Here is an 11,506-nt window from a genome sequence, read left to right as displayed (position 1 = left end):
TATGGAAGTATTTCGTTGAGGCACACATAAATTAACTTCTTTTAAATAAAGCCAAGAAGAAAACTAGAAGATATTTTCCTGGAGCACAGAGAAAACCCCAAATAATAATAGGTAGCACATAAAAAATGAGTAACAGATGGACCAACTGGAGGATTGTGCTTAATGTAATTAACATTAGCACTTACTGGTAACGGTTAATGGTCCTATACCATCACACCTCCCAAAACAAAGCCTGATCAGGGACGCATCAAAAGACACGAAGTGAACCCTGAGGCATGAGTGCCATTTAGATCATGTTGAAGACATTTTCATCAATCTTCATGAGAAGTAACAGCTACTGGAGAGAAAGAGGCATGAGCAAGTTTCTGTCTTGTAATCTCTATGTTTTCTTAGGTAACTAGCCTTTCCCCCAAAAATATTACATATAGGTAATTTCTTCTCATGTCTCTGCTACTGACTCTGAAAGATTTACATCCCTTCAGCTGTCATTCAACAGTAGGAACCTATCTGAAAGCACTGTTTTGCATCTTAAGACAGGAATATGAGTTTATTGAAATTCTGCAATAAGCCAAAGAAAGATTTAGTATATACCAGGTAAGTCTTTAAAAGGTGGAAGTGTTCACGTCACTAGAAAATCCTTTGCATTTTTTACTAAAATTTTTAAAAATGCATTTCCACATGAAGTTGCTAAAGTGCTTTTTTTTTCAGTGAGAATTATAATTATATTCAAAACAGCCTGATTGTTCACTCAGAAAACAGGAGTTCTAAATAATAATTATATGAGCAGATCCCTTTTTGCTCATAAGATCTTGTGTTTGAAAGTTCATCAGTGTTGTAGTTTGATAAGAGGACTTGCTTTAGAAAACAGCAATGTGCTTCACTGGGCAAGCTCAGATGGCATTCACTAGGTACTATGGTTGGTTGACTTCTAGCCTCTTCTGCATCATGCTTGAGAACAAAATGAAAAAACCAAAGTCTTAAGCCCTTCCTAAAAGCAGATACTATCGAGGAGAGATACCTTTTGAATTATTTTGTATTCACAAACACAGAGCCAGTTTGTGACTCTGAGTTTTCTTCCTTCTCGGTTCTGTCCGTAGGACAGGCTCTTCAGTGCCATCTTCTGGTGGGCATGATCGACAGGAAGACCGACTGAGGCGCTGAACCTTATGCAGGGTGGAGAAGATGAAATGTCAATATAGATATTTATTTCTGCCAATTTATTGAACAGAATGACACGATCTAGCAGCAGATATTCTTTTTTCTGCATATAACTTGTATAATTTGTATTATGCTCTCTACTCCTTCAACACATACACATTTACATGAATTTACATGTATGCAAATAAATGGAGCACATAGAGCATTACTATGTATATGTAGAATACGTAAAAAAGATTTTTTTTTCAAGTAAATGCAAATGTGAACATAGTTTTTTTTTGGGGGGGGGGAGTTAGCATTCTTATTTTCATCATCTAATAAGTATTTTCTCTACTGAGTATGCAATAAAAGGACATTCCCATCTTCTCTGCCAGAAAAAGCAGACAATTTTTGCAAAGGAGAAGAGGATCATTGTCATTATCATCACTTTACTGCTGACTTTACAGCAACCCCTCTGTGCCATCTTCAATTATACATGTGCTGAGCTGGACTGTGGACAGAGGTGGAGAAAGAGAAATTTGTGCTCAGATATAAGTGCAATTTCAGAGCAGAATGGAGCACTGTTCTGGGGTGACTGTATGATACTGTATTGCCCTAAGCCAGACATGAGTTCTGTGCCTTTAAAGCTAGGTCCAGGAGATGGGGGGGAGCCGGTGGAATTCCTTCGGCGGATCCTGCTCCTGTGTGACCGTGGCGTGGTCTTCGATGACAAAGAGAGGGGCCTGTTGAGGATACATCAGTAACTGCTGGGAGCTTCCATGGCCCCTGCAGATCATGGAGCACAGCAGTACCTCTCTGCACATTTTAACTGTGCCAGGCAACTGGCAGCTGGTATAAGTTGGAGACATTCTTCATCTTCTCTAATTTATTTCAGAGGTTGACTGGGAATGCAGGAGGCAAATGAGCACAGAAATGGCTTTAAGTTACCTTGTTTTGTGTCCTGCCCCACTCCTCCCACTCATCTGCACAGCACTGCCACCATTGCCATCCATCTCTCCACCATGGCAGCAATACTCACAAATGAACTTGCCTGCAGGTGCTCCATTTCTTCTCTGTTGCCTCTATGAAGAAAAATATCTGATTTTTTTTTTCCTTCCTTTAATATTCTAATGTCTGTATGTCACTAAAGGCTTGCTTTCAGTCTCTTGTAAATTTCCTCACCATAATGGTCAAGAATATTATTTCTAATTTTCATCTTAATGCAAAGAAATGAAGACATGTTCTCTTGCACTTAACTGGAAACAAAACAAAACAAAGCCTTTCTTATGTTGCCTTTAGCATAAGGTTTACTTAACAATCCCAAGTATTTAAAGAAAAGAGGTTTTCTTCTATTTGTAAAAAGGATTAATAGAAAATACTAAATCTTTTATTCAAATGAGTGTTAGCATTAAGGTTGTTAGAAGCAAGCTTCTGGTGGTTGATGCATGAAGTACTGTGCCACTATCGATGGGCACTGAATGCCTCCTTCTCTGAGTCTGATATGGACTCTTGTGTCCCAAATATTGCTGGGAATCCTTTTACAGAATTCTCTCCAACCCGGTCTTAAAGAACGCCAGTATTTGGCTGGATATTTTCTTGCTAGTTTGGTTGCTGACTAAAACAATTCTATTGGCCAGATAAACCTGGCCAATAAAAAGCTGCCGTCTCTTCAAACTGAAAATGCAGATCTAAGGAGGATTGTGTGTCTGTTCTTCAGAGTGAATGAGCACAGGTTACACATTGGGGTTAGCTTGGAGTGAGAAGGAAACGTTGCAGATGGACAGTGCAGAGGGTAGGATGACATGGACTTAAGCCATCCAGGGAGACTTCAGCTTCCCTGAAGACATCTCAGAGATCATTTTTTTAGGGATCCAAGCTCGGATAGGCAGGACTTCCCTTCTGCCATTCCGACAAAGCTAAAAATGAGTAAAAGGGCAAAGTACTATAAACATAAAAACATGGTGATCCCCTACTGGACCTGATCAAAGGTTCATCTAGCCTGCTAATGATGTGTTCAGCAGGTCCATCCTGGATGGTTTAGCAAGGAGCAGAAAATGGTGCAGTGCCACCAGGCTTGATGGCTCAATGCAGAACCACATTGCAGCAGAAAAAGTGAGGCTCTCCATCTATTCCTTTCCCCCCTCTCTCCCTGTCTTTATGCTGCTCCTGGCTGTGTGCTTTGGCCTCTTGTCCTGCATGTGTGACGGTGTTTGTCAGGTCTTCTATGAGCCAATGTAGCCAGTTCAGTGACAAAAGAGTTTTCTAAACTGAGTCTCAGACACCACATCTGTTTCAGAGGATGGAGCAGATTACACCAACAAGAGCAAAGGGAAGAGAGAAATAGAAAAGTAGGCAGAGGGAGTGAGCCTTCCCACCCGAACAGCATCAAGCTGCTACATTTCTCCAGCTGCACATGGTGACATAATGCCCTAATTCCAGCCCCACAGACTTGTGAGCTAGAAGATGTGCAGTAATCACACGGCTTTTACTGAGTCCTCAAGTGCTACATTCACCTACATTGTCACACTCAGGCTCATTTTCTCAATCCTTAATCCAAGGGTGGGAATACAACAGTGCTGCCAGCCATCGGCCAGACTGACTCCTTACCGCTGCTGCTTACTGTTCACAGCTCCCACACGTGTTTGCTCAGAGCAGCTACTGAATGACCTGCCCCAAACTTTCAACAGAAAATTTGAAATCACAGTGATCCAAGAAACTTATAACTACTTGTGCATCTATAGTAGAAGAAATGGACTATTAATTACACTTGAGATTGAGTATGTGCCTGACACCAACTGAAATTGCTGATCCTTTTCAATAACAAATCGTTTTAGAAGTACAAACCTATCAGAGGTAGAGATTCTTGCTGTTGTGAACCTTGATCCCCTAGTTTAAAAGAAAACAAACAAAACCAAACAACCTGCTGACAGTTGCTTTTCAATCCTGGACAACAGTAATTTTAAAATTAATTTTGGAAAGAATATGTAGTCATTCTCTTTATTGATAGTTTTACAGAGCATCAGTCTACCTGGAGATGGCATGGATACAGAAGGACTACAGATGATAGTTTGAAATAGATCTTTAAAAAATACATCTTAACGTTATACTCTCTATTTCTTCTTCCACCAGAGCTTTTTAAAATTCAGTTTTAAAAATGCTAGATCTATTCTCCAATAAAATCGTCTTGTCATTGGTTTTGAGGTTATTTGTGTTGCCAAAAGATTTTGTAAATACCACAGCATGAACTCTGAGGATAAATATACAGAAATACAAAACCCATAGATTTCTTCTCCACTGCTTCTTTTGCGAAATTGTCAAATACAGATCTGCAAGCCACCTGAAGAGTGGCCAGGTGAGAATTCCCCTCTCCTGTTGGAAGAATAGGCTTAACACCCCCTTTCAACAGTGACCACACTCTGCAAAGCAGTGGAGAGCAGGGTTATTTATGTGCCCTTTTTCAAGTCAACGTAAACAACTGGATGCTCTAGCAAACTGACAATAGACTACCAACAAAGGGCCAGATGCTCTTATCCACTTGCAAGGGTGAAGAGGGACAAAATGAGTAAATATTTATATTATCATAGTGGCATGTAACTGGAGCTCAGTTGTTGAGAAAACAGTGATTTACAAGCATGTTCCTCCTCTCTTGGGAATCCACATAAACCAAGCAAAGGTTCAGCATGGAGAAAAAAACTCTGACAGAAGGACTAAGCCAGATGAGAGAACTACAAGTTTTCAGTACATACTTTTCTCTGGGCTCACATGATGACTAGCAAAGAGAAATGTTTTCCTGGGACAGAGTCATCACAAATAAATAGAAAAGGTCTACCTGGTACATGAGAAAAGTGTGTGTGCATTGTGGCACACAACTTCAGTCCCAGCACCTCAGAAGTACTCTCACCTAGAGCTTTGGACTAAAGCTCAGCATTAAGGATGTCTCTGCAAGATTACTCCAGCCAGAACATAGCTGTTGCATCACTGGCTGCTCATGCCATAACTCCACTACAGCCAGCCTTTCTCCAAAGGACACCTGACAGGCTACAGTGTGTAGATTATTCCTCATTTACTGCTTTTTTCAAGCTTGTCCACACTTCTTCCACAATTACTTAGAGTCATGGCCATCAGTTCTCCAACACTGAGCACTTCAGCAAGGCTTGCATCTTCCCAGCTGAAAGATGACAGAAAGTTAATTTTGCATGAGAGCTTACAATAAAATATTTTGGTGTTTAGATGTATTTTTGACCCTAATGGACACTTGCCTTTGAAAGTCCTTGGAACATGACTGCAGTCTATTTATGTCTATGTTGCGCTTGGTATGATATGGACCTATCAAACCCCAGGGCCTTGATATGTCCATACCTCCTCTAGGTGGACTTTAAGATTGGCCCCAGCTGATGGAAGGTAATGAAATTACACTCTGCAGGAAGTGATATAAGAACAAAAATGCTTTTTTGGATGACAAGATACCATCTTTTATGTGAATCTTTGCAGTGAAAGAGGGCAAACAAAGTGTGCCATCTAGTGCTTATCCTGTCCTTTGAGGATTAGACACCTCCTCGACAGTCCTCTTCAAGACACAGAGAAGGACCACATCATGTCAGTGTAGTCTGGGGATAATCACACGCATAGCTGGGATAGTTAATGTCCTAGGAGCATCTCTGGAAAGCAGTTACATGTGATAACACACACTGAGGCATTTGGCACAACGTTGTGAACTAACGGTGGCAATCCAGGGGGTAAAAAGAGTGGTGACAGGAATGGCAGAGGAAGGAAATCACTTAAAATGTGGTGATGTGTATAACTAAGAATATCTTCATATACACTTAAAATGCTTAGCAAGAGTTTCAGTTGACTAGTTCTGTTCTACAGCTGTAGAGGTTTCACTGTGCTGTGATGGGGAATGATTCTCCATCATGCCCAGCTCACTATTGAGGACTTAAAGCACAGACCCAGGTGTGAACTCACTGCAAGAGGTAAAAACAAAGCCGTATTACATAATAAGATTTAATGATTATTTGAATCTCTTTTTCCATCCCTGTGGATCATTGATTTAACCTTTCTTGTTTTGTTCACAGGATATTGCTTAAACAAGTAACCGTGTTCTGAGATTAATCAGGGCCATTTTTTTTGTATAACCCTTTAAGAGCATTTTGGTTTTAACTTTCTTCAATAAGGGAACACTAACAGAAGCAATGGCTTTGCTAGGAGCTGCAAAATGTTGGCAAAATGTTCAGATTGGATTGCCATAGGGAACAAATGCATAAACTGTTTTGTGCACAGCCTGGGGTTCAACTGCTACTTTCTCTCTAAAGGAAAATAAAGCAGACCTTTTAAAGCCACCACTAAGGAGATTTCTATTTAGAGAATATGCAATAACTCATATTGAGACAAGATTTTAATCTCAGCAAAGCTTTGGATAATCTGCTGGCACCTGTGTTTGATGCTCTTCCACCCCATTGCACTGCTTAGACTGAGGCCAAAGGCCAGATCCTGTAAGTGTGTTTGTGGCAACAGTCCTGCTTGTGTGAGGGAGAGTTTTAGCAGAAAAGAGACAAAGACTGGTCAGGATCTGCCTTTGAAAGTGTCATCTGTTAGGAAATTACACCAGTGTCATCATCCTTTATATTCCTTTGGAGCCTCATATTCTTTCTAACAAGCATTGCACCAGTTGGCATTATTTGTTGTAGCAGATATACCAGTGCCTTGTGCTGCCTTGCTTGAGGGCACTGTGAAATATAGACCACTCTGAGGGAACCAGGAGAAAGGTAATATCTAGGATGATTTTAGAAAGAATTGGGAAAGGTTTTTCACATGTAGAAAGCTGGAGGCTGTGCATCAGCCTGTGTGTGATCTAGAGACATTTTTATAGAGGTTTCATGATACAAGCAAGCGGATATCTACTGTGTAGATATCATTAGAGATGCTGTGGAGTCTTGTTGCTGCTGAGGCCTCTGTATCCAACCGAGATATGAACTCCAGTTAACAAGTGTCATGTTTGTAGGAGTTCAGCCTCTGCAGCTCAAGGAAAGAGAAAGAAAGGTACAAAATAAAAATGGGCTTGGGTTTTATAATTTGGACACACAGTGAATGGTGCTGTAAAAGGAGGTAACGTGGCTGGGCATAGGAAAGAAAAGAAAAAAATCGACATTGATGTATCTTACATAGATACATGTATCTTTCATCCCCTTAAAAATGAGCACTGTTCATTTGAAAGGGTTAAAAAAACCATCATATTTCTCTCCTTCTTTGATTCTGTGATTCATGTGTCCCATTTTAAAGTCTACACCCTGTGAAGAGGAGTGCATTATCAAGGAAAGAGGCTTGCCAGGGACAGAAGGTAATTTCCCGTAGCAGGTGCATACAGCAGGTGGTACACAGTGTACCTGCAACGAAAAGGTAGATTTAGGCTAAGATTTTATTTAATATGGAAAACTTATTGCATCCTGAGCCACTACTGGGGATGTGCCAAAAATCGTGTCTGCAGCATGATTTATTACGTGAAAATACCACCGAACTAATCAGTGGAGTTACTAATTAATACAAATCTGCATTTTTGCATAAGCAATTAGTGCAAAGAGAGTGCAATGAAAGAGGAAGTTTGACTCATTTAATCTCAGTGTCTATTCAAGCGGAAAGACCCACTAGGGCAAGGCACTAGGATCTACATTTGGATTTTTTTTTTCCTTTTGATTAGTTAAAGGAACTAAAAGGTCAAATTATCAATATTTAATTCAAATGGAAATGCATTTGTTCAAGAGGAAAGAAAACACTTTATTTAAACAAGGTGGGACTCTGGGGGTAAATGCCTGGATCAAAAATAATTAGATTTTGCAGTTACAACAGCATCTAAATCCCTTCTGATAAGAATCCTTTTTCCTAATAACAGAGGTGGTTTGACACCGATAGCAAAGACTGCTGACGCTATTTAAACTGTAGCTCAGGTGGTAGCCGGCCTACCAATACAATTTAGACGTTTGCTTTAATGGTATGTACTTCTCTGATTTGTTTTTTTTTAATCAATTTGAATTATATTTTAAATCTATTGTGATTTCATAATTGTGTGCACTTGACTAAAAGAGTAATTTAAAAAGATGATAATTAAACCTTGGTGGTGATGTATTTTCCATTAACTAAATAGAAGTTTACATTTATAGAATTAAAATAACAACAGCATTTATTTAGCGGGGAAAGGCTCAAAAAAATTAATACACTGAGTTTTAAGGGGGGAAAGAGCAGAAAAGGCACCTTAATCAGCCGTACCAATTTCCGAGCCCAGATGTACATTGTATCCTAGAGAGACGCTACCAAGTGAGATGCGGTCTCGCCCCGCACCGAACCGATACCGGAGCGGCACTTCAAAGCGTTGTTCTCCCGCAGTGATTCCCGAGCCACGGCAGCCGCAGCAGGCTGGTCACAGCTCGGAGTGATCCGGGCGATGGGGCTGCCCTCTCCTCCCGTCCCCTCCTCTCACCGCAGCGTTTGGAAATGGGCGAGCGGGGGAAAGCCGCGGGCAGACCCAAGCCGGCCCTTCCCGAGCCCGATCCCCGCGCCGGCGGTGGCTCCGGCCCCACGGTGGGATGCGGTGGGGTGGGACGGAGGGACAGGGGCAGCGGGGAGAGACGTTTTCCCTTCTCTTTTTTTATTCAGGATAACCTTCAGGGTTTGTGTGGATGCCTCTCTGGAGAGGGAGGGAACGGGAAACCTGACAGCGAGAGGAGAGAGCCCGAACAGTCCGGGCTACCCGGGCAGTAAATCACTCGCTCAATTATAAGCGCGGCTTCCTCTCTCCGATAGCTCCAAGCTATTTGGGGAGGCATCTTTTCCCCGCACTCTCGCAGGTGCAATATGAATCAATTATCTTAATTAAGATAATGCCGCAAACCCAAGAGATTTCATCGGGAGCGGATTTCGAGCTCCGGACAACTGTAAGGCGTTTCCACAGCGCTGCTTCCCCCGCAACAAAACCCCATCCCGCCTGGCTGGGACAGGGTTCAGCCCCAGTGGCGACCCGCGGAGGGGCCGCGCTCGCCGCCGCCTCAGCGGGCCCCAGGCGGCCCCGGGACCGCCTCCTGCCAGGGCCGGGAGGCAGCAGCTGAGGCGGGAGCGGGGGGCGGCCGGGCCGGCCGGAGCTTTGTTGGGACGCGTGCGGTTCGCGTGCCGCGCTGCGGGAGGAGGGGAGGGGGGGCGGGAAGGGAGCTAGGGAGGGAGCTAGGGCGAAAAGAAAAAGAAAAGGAAAAGAAAAAGAAAAAAAAAAGAAAAAGAAAGGGAAAGGGAAAATGAAAGACAAAAGGAAAAAATTTAAAAATAAAAAAATCAAAGGGAAAAGGAAATCAAAGGATTCGGGAGGAAAAATAAACAGAAGCCGAATTAGAAGCCAGATGGAGAAGGAGGAGTCTGTAGGTCAGGGAGAAAAAAAAGACACGCTTGGAGCCATAAAATCAAGCGGCTGGGGGAAGAGGAGAAACAGGGAAAGTGGGAAACTGGAGCCGTTGAGCCAGGGGACGGCCCGATAAGGGAAGGCAGAGCCGACTGCCTGGGAAACCAGGAGGAAAACCAGTGCCGAAGCAGCGGGAAGAGCAGGAAGGATGAAGGCGGAGCGGCAGAGAGCCCCTGCGCCCCCGGAGCGCAGCGCTCGTCCCCGGCCCCGACGGGAGGCACGGAGCAGTGCCTGGTACCTGTCGGCCCGGCTCCACGGCCACGCGTGTACCCTCGCCAAGAGCCGATGTGACGGAACGAGCCGGGCTCGGAGGGTTCAAGTCCCTCTGCCTCTTTATTTGTCTCTCTACTTATCTGCCAATCGACAACATGTTGATTTTATTTTGCTCCCAGGGAAGATGACTGTGTTGGTCACGCTCAGAAGCACACGAGCACCCCAAAGTTCTCACCGCTCCCCGAAATTCAATTTTCTGCCAGTGCCCTCCTCCCAGTATTTTTGCCTGGTGTTTCTCAGCGCCCCACACTCCCGGGTGTATTCCCAGATAGTCCCATTCTAAGGAACATTTTCCAGCAGCCGAGGCAGGGCTGGACCGGACCCATCTCTCTCCTGCGCCCTCCAAACCTGTTCGAACCTCACTGCTTCCAAAACGCGTCCGCGCCAGCAGCGCGGCAGCCCCAGCAGCTCCCGTTAATGGGGTCGCGCTCTCGAGGGGGCTGCCGGTCCGGCGGGAGGTCCGACCCAGTGTACGGTCATGCTCCCGGATCCTGGCCCGGGGGCCCCTCTATGGCCAGAGAAGGCTCGCCACGGGCAGGTGGGTCGGCGCCGGCGCTTCCCTTCCCTCCGTGCCCCAGGGAAGGGCCGCAGCCGCCGGTGACCCGAGGGTGCCCCGCTCCAGCTCCACTCGCCCGACCTGGCGGCGCACACCGCACTGCTGGCCTTCGCTTCCCACGGAGAACCGGCCAGCTTTGAAATAACAAAATGCAGTCGGTTGCTCTCTGTATTTGATTACCGAGAAGGCGAACATCCCCGGAGTCCCCTCCTGCTGCCCTGCCGGGCTATGTAGGTCACCAACAGGAGAGAAGCATCTTAAAAATAACCCGACCTGGAAAAGTATCTTCCAAATCCATCTCCTCAGGACGGAATCATTTGTTTCGCATTTAAAGCCTCAAAAGGGGAAAATAATTTTATTTTTATTGAATAAATATCCGGATAACGCGTGTCGGTAGCACAGCTATCATAAGAGTGGGACATCTCCCTCCTTAAAGCGCATCCCTAAGGTTTGGCTGCGTTTGCAAACTCCGCCGAGGCGTTTAAAGACTCTAAAGCCACCACTCGGCGTCTTTCTTCCAAACTTCCCCTTAACCGGCAGTATTCCCACCGAAAACCCGGGAAAAGCGAACCGGCGTTTACTCCAGGCGTTAGGACAGACCGGGGTGGGGGGTGCCACAACAGCCCCGGGACGTCCATATTTATCCCCAGCTCTGGAGAAAACCGGGGAAAGGGGAGGGGATCTGTGGCGGAGAGAGAACGACAAGGACTGGGACAGGGAGTCTCCGGGGGTCAGAGGCGCCCTTTAGGAGATGCTATGGGGGGCTCGGAGGGACCCTCCGCGGCCGCACCCCAGAACAATGGGAACAATGCGGCTCCGCGGGCCGGCGCTCCGCGGCGGCGGTGCGGCGCGGTACCGGGGCGCTGCGCGGTGACAGATGGCGCGGCCCGCCGGGTCAGCGCGGGCGTGGCGGCTCCGCGGGCGGCGCGCGGCCGCATACAAATAAGGGGCGTCACGTGGGGGGGCGCCGCCGCGCCTGACGTGGGCGGCCATATGGCGCGTGCCACCGGGCGGGGCGGGGCGCGGGGCGGGGCGCAGGCGCGCGGGGCGCGGCGCCCGCGCGGTACCCGGGTCCCGGTGCCGGCCCCCCGGCGCGCATCCTC

General features: G+C 45.7%; 1 long non-coding RNA gene across 1 annotated transcript; it reads right to left on the bottom strand.

Moving 5' to 3' along the window:
- Nucleotides 1-2,265: 2,265 nt before the first annotated feature.
- On the bottom strand, nt 2,266-9,424 carry LOC121670744. The gene is made up of 2 exons (XR_006018239.1): nt 8,398-9,424; nt 2,266-5,305 (listed from the first exon to the last, which is right to left on the bottom strand). It is a non-coding gene; the product is annotated as an uncharacterized LOC121670744 (long non-coding RNA).
- Nucleotides 9,425-11,506: the final 2,082 nt, after the last annotated feature.

The sequence above is a fragment of the Corvus kubaryi genome, unplaced genomic scaffold, assembly GCF_017639235.1.
Source record: "Corvus kubaryi isolate FWS band 111438036 unplaced genomic scaffold, C.kubaryi_AGA036_p1.0 37396, whole genome shotgun sequence".
Taxonomy (NCBI): domain Eukaryota; kingdom Metazoa; phylum Chordata; class Aves; order Passeriformes; family Corvidae; genus Corvus; species Corvus kubaryi.
The sequence above is the reverse complement of the archived record's forward strand: the minus strand, read 5'-3'. Positions and strand labels throughout refer to the sequence as shown.